Raw genomic sequence first — 6,000 nt, forward strand, 5'->3', positions numbered from 1 at the left:
GGGCGTGTGTTTTCCCAGGGGTTGTGGGGGAGACCAGCTGGACTTGAGCAGGTGGGTTGGCTTGGGCAGAATAGAGAGTTGTGTCCCGGTCAGGGCTGAGGGAAGGGGTGTACAAAGTTAGACTGGTTGGGCCAATCTTGGAGAGATGGAGAAGAATATCAGGTAGCCCAGGGGACCTGAACTCGTCCCTGTGTCCTTCATGTCACTGAGGGATTACAGTGAAGGAGACGGTGGGGCAGAGGGTCAGGGAGAGGTCCCTAGTAACTCAGCAATCATGGCGGCAGGGAGAAGGCTCTTAACCATCGGCAGGGTGGGACTGGGCCTTGAGAGGAAGGGAACTGGTAGATCCAATGAAGAAAAAGTAGGGGAATGAGGGGCTAGGAAGCAGAACCTGCCATCTTTGGTAAGGGCCCGTGAACTACTTTCATTCCCCAATTCAAGGAAGAAAAAGAATGGATTTCTTCAAGAGCCATGTCGAGGATGGATCCTACCACCATTCAGAAGTGCAATCCCGCTTCGCCGCTAGAAAAATACTCCCGTTCGCTCCTTGGAGGCGTCGTGGAGATTGCCACGAAATGGCAACCTTTTCTAACATCAGAATGGAAACTCTGGGCTTGGGGAATAGGGCTCAGCCTCCTTAAATTCACAGGCCCGTCCTGGAGGCTGTGGGGAAGATCTTCTGCATCCTGTGTAGTCTGACATTAAGCAAACGGATGTCTCCTGTGGTCAGGGTACATTCCGGAAAATGTCAAGTTAATATCTTTTGCATGTGGCTGGAGAGGTCATCCGGGGCTAAAGGACAGGTGTGCATGGGGTGGCAGGCAGGGAGACGTGGGGAGACGTGGTTGGGAGAAGCTCCGTTGAAACTCTCCATTTCCCCTCTTGTTAATCCGCGAAAGACTTCCTGGCATTCTCTTATGGAAACTTTAGGAGCAGACGGAGATATTTTAAGAACTGTAGTACACACGGACCAGTAATATGGAGTTCCATTTTCCTTACAGGAGCGAACGCAGGGGAACTCTGTCCGTTGGACGTTAGCACAGACTTGAAGGGGAAGGCGTATTTTATGCTATGACTTCTAGGCACCTTAGAAATAACTGTTGGGTTTGCAAACGGCACAAAAATCCGTGCTTCATTTCTTCCCAATCCATTTCAAAGGTCAGTTGTCAGATTTTATTTCCTAAATATATATTCAGATCATCCAAGCCTTCGGCAACAATTCAGCAAATTCAGCAAATTTCTCCCCCCCCCCCCCACCCATCCAAAGAATTCTGGTCTTTTGAGGGAAGAAATGATCCAGCTTCTAGGAGATGGGCTAGCCATCTCAATATATTGTCCCTAGAGAACTGGATCCATTTCAAATTGTAAAACAGTCTTTGGTAAGGTACCCTGGTTTCAGTAATTTACTGAGGGTGTAGGGCATTTGCAAAAAAAAAAAAAAAAATGAGTTTGTATCGGTGCACTAGATATTGCCAGCAATACTATCTATAACATCTACATAATTTTCATTACCCTATTTCTGTGAGTAGGGTAATAGGACGACCTTAACCACCCCCCAATGCGCTGAATGAAATTCAGATCTACAACCCAATGAATCACAGGTCCAGAGACCCAGCTTGGTACATCCCCATCACCGTCTAAACAGGAACTGAGATCTACTTTCTGCCTCAGGCTGGGTGGGCTTGTGTTGTTTCCAACAATGTGAGGGGCCTCACTGGTGCTGAAAGGACAGCTCTGGGTATGATCCGGCTGTCAGGAGTGCTTTGGGGGCCCACGGAAGGCTTCAAAGGGGCTGTGAACTTCACAAGACTCATCGCAAGATTGTGCATCTACGTAATTTTTTCTGAGAGAATCCATAGCAGTGAAAGCATCCTCCCCCACCCAAAACCCCAGCCCCGAAAAAGGATAAAATCTGTTGCTTTACTCCTTTCAAAAGAAATGTCTTTTTCATAGGAAGTATAATATTTAGTATGAATTTTAGTAATGTGCCTGGCGTTCTATCCAGACGAGATAACGAAATGATTTTAACTCATTTATACCCAAATATCCACATAAACTTTCCCACAAAGTAAAACACGGTGTCTTTATGCACTATGTATGGGGCTTATAGTAAATATATCTTATAATATCTGTGCTGATCCAAAGGCAACTTATCCCCCAAATTAAAGACTGCTCCCTTTTAGTGTAAGTGGGCGTGGAAGAGAGTAAATCTTGACAAAAAAGAGATCAACCAAAGAGCAAAAAAAATAATTTTCAATGTCTGATTATTGATAGTCCATAGCACGCATGTATAGTTCATAAAATATTTATTTTTTAATGTGTTCAGTGTTTCTGGGAGATGGAGAACCTATTAACATTAGGATATGTTCTGGGGATGATCTATCAATAGGCATTAAAGTTTTAGAAGAGGTGGGTAAACATTCAAATGAACTAACTTGATTTTCGACGAGTCAGTAAAAAAAAAAAAAATTCCTCTTAAAATTTCCAGGCATATTTTGGTCAGTTCCCGTATTTTGTTGTGATTTATTGTTCTCTTCTTTCCTTTCTCCTCAGCCTCTCAGTAGGGTTATTGCTGTTTCATAGCACTGATGAGCTATCTTTTAATGAATTATTTTTATTATTTTATTTTAAAAGATCTTATTTATTTGAGAGAGAGAGAGAGCGCACATGCACAAGCAGGGGTAGGGGCAGAGGGAAGGGGAAAGAGTCTCACACAGATTCCGAGGTAAGTGTGGAGAGTGGCATGAGATCATGACCTGAGCCAAATCGACGAGTCAGACGCTTAACCAACTAAGCCACCCAGGTGCCCCAAGGAGCAAACTACTTTAAAATGACTCAAAATTTCTCTCTTGTGTCTTTTCTCTCTATACTTAAAATACTATTATTGTCTAATGTTTTCATAAAAGCCAGATTACACCATAAGTCCATAATTCCTCCTCCTGTCCCTTTCGGTATAAAGTTCTATTTGTGTTGATAATAGGGTTAATGATCCAGCTCCGGAACTAAACTCTGGAGAAATGGAAGAACTTGACACAGTGGACGTTTCTATCCGAAGATTCCTTTTGAATGCAGCTGAGAATTCTATCCTCACTGTACTCACTGTATCAGTCACAACACAGTTAAAAATCAGGGAATAAGTGTATTTGAACTTTTTTTTTTTTTTTTTACTATCGATGACTATGGTACGAAGAATGCACACTTAGTCCTCTGAAGGGAGGAATTTTACTTGGAAAATTTTAATTCAGGTTCTGGGTCTCTTGAAGACGAGGGTAATTTTAAGGTGGCCACAAGGGGGCAGCAAAAATACGCTGGATTTTCCCGCAAGCCTGGACGCGGCAATATTCTGCTTTCTGGTCCAGCGGTGTGATGAAAACGAGTAAAAGCACCCATGGAAGTAAGTACCTGGGATCTGAGCCATCCTCAAGCACTGGCATTTCTAGTGCAAATACAGTTGAAACTGGGGGAGCGGGGGGAACTATGCTTCCTAGGATATATTCCTAACTGAATATATGAGACACCAGCTTTCTTGAGTATTTCTTTAGGGCAGCTGGGGATTTGCACACACAGAGAGCTAAAACCTGGCAGTGCTTGCTGTACTTCTCAGCAGATCTTAATCTTCCCCTATAAAGATTTCTCCCCCCTGTATTTCAGGGGAGGATAACAATAGGGTAAAGAGTCTATAAGATTTAATTTTTTAAAAAAACTTAATTTAAATTTTAAAATTTAAAGATTTAATTTTTTTTTAATAGGGAATTTTCTTTTTAGGAAGAAGTAGGAAATACTTAGGAATCCCTTATTATTAGGCTCTACTCAGCAGGAAGCCTTACAAAACTCAGGGGAGGTCAGGGTCCCGGGAAAGCTCGGTTAGGGTTACTATTGGCAGAATTCCGTACCGTGCAGTTGTTCCCCTTGGGCAGGTTTTGTAACCGGGACGTGTAACTTTCACCTGTAACCTAACGAAGGTACGAGAGAAGTCATTTCAAAGGTCCAGTGAGAGCACGTACGTCACCCACTTACCTTACTTAGTACTTGGCTCTGGGTAAGTATTCAATTCAGTCAATAGTCATAAAAAAAACAATCTTATAAGGAAGGGCTGGCACGTGGCCGTGCTCAGTAATTACTTCTTGATGAATACTGATGATAGGTTCCCTTGTTGGATTCACACAAGCACCGTGTGAGAACTAGGGCTATTTCCTCCCATTTTTACCGTCAAGAGCCTTGAGATTCCTAATGCTAATTTCCTGGTTAATACCGTGGATTCCGTGGAACAGCTGGGATTTCCACTGGGGTCCTGACTCCAAACCCCGTGTACTTTCCCCCCCGCACTTGGATGGGAAGGACTGTCCTTTCCCCTCCTGCTTTTGGTCGCTCCTCCATTACCTGAAGGTACGGGGCGGTGGTTGAAAATGACTCAGGGGCCTGGCAAGACCAGCACGGATGGCATCGTCGGATTTCCCCCAGGCGCTCTCCACGCTAGTAAGAGAGGGCGTGGGGAGGGCAGAGAGGCGAGGCTTTCTGGTGCCCACCGAGGAAGAACTTGCTCCTCTCACATCTCAAACCCAGACCAGGCTCCACCGGGGATGAGTCTAAGGTAACCCACCTTCAACTCATGATTCCGTGGGTTTGTGCGTCTCCCACTTTATTTGTCTAGAGGAACGAGGGATCCCGGGAGGTTCCTGAGGCTGTGAGTCTTCCTAAGGAGCGGTCTGTAAATTCCCAGAATGGGCTCCACCTGGTCTCTCTCAGGAAGGTGGTGGGTGGTCCTCTCTTCTCCTTAAAGGAGGCAAGACCCCTCTTTCTACAAAGACACACAGACACAGGTCCTTTACCTTATACCTCTGACAACCACTCTGAGTGTGCATTTTGTTTCATTTTTAAAGGTTTATGTATTTACTTTAGAGAGGGGGGAAGGGGCAGAGGGAGAGGGAGAGAAATAGTCCAGCAGACTCCCTGCTGAGCCTGGAGCCCGACTTGGGGCTCCACCCCAGGACCCCGAGATCATGATTTGAGCCGAAACCGGGAGTCTGCCGCTCAGCGGACTGAGCGATCCAGGCGCCCCCTAAGTGTCCGTTTTAAATGAAAAATACAAAGACACAATCAAAAAATGAAACAAAGATCTCTGGTTAAAGCAGCTGGTTAATCCAGAAGGTCTTTGTTATTTTAAACCAGCAGAATCTCCATGAGAAAGATGAAAAGCTGAAAGGTAACAAACCGGCCACCAACCTCATAGGTGTCCCTATCCCCTGAGAAAGGACGATCGAGATGATTCAAGACGTTTCTTTTAGTACCGATTTGTTTTCGGAAAGGAATTGACAACAAGCGGCGTGCCTCCAAATGAATAAAACGTGTTCTCAGACCCTGACTTGAAGCCGCAGTTGGAGCCTCTGTTGGAGAGGACGTGACCTCGGGTGGACCAGGGAGCTGACCCCGGGGAGCAAGGGCGGGTCCCTCACCCCTCCCTGCCCTTGAAAGGTACCAGGTGCAATCGATCGTTCTGCCCCTGCCCCACGTGGGAGCCATTCTCAAGCCTGCAGCCCTGAGCGAGAGGGTGTGTGTGTGTGTGTGTGGAGCCGGGGGATCCCTTGAAGGTCTCCCTGAAAATGTTTAAGATCCTCACCGCGCCCAGGACAAGCCTCCGTTTGGTAAGTCAGTTCCCTTGTTTCTTAAAACCACTCCCTTGCCTGTCTGGAGACAGGATCTGCCTCTCTGTCCCTCCGTGTTCGAGTCCAGATTCGGGAAGCTCTGGAGATTTCTAGCCATGCGATCAAGGTCTAGTGGGGTCACTTCTCTGCTGTGGACAGTGCTGGCTGCCAGCGTCCATCTCAAAAGCTGTGGGCTCAGTCCAAAGGGCCCTTAATAAAATACCTTCTCAATTTTTATCTGTTGACGTTAACAATTGTGTTTAAAAATAGCATTCATTTACATCGTAAATATAAATGAATTTATTTTGCCCTTCCAAGCTCTTGGCCTTGACTTGGGGTTGGTTTGGGGAGAATTATT

The sequence above is a fragment of the Mustela nivalis genome, assembly GCF_964662115.1.
Source record: "Mustela nivalis genome assembly, chromosome: 17".
NCBI classification, from domain to species: Eukaryota; Metazoa; Chordata; class Mammalia; order Carnivora; family Mustelidae; genus Mustela; species Mustela nivalis.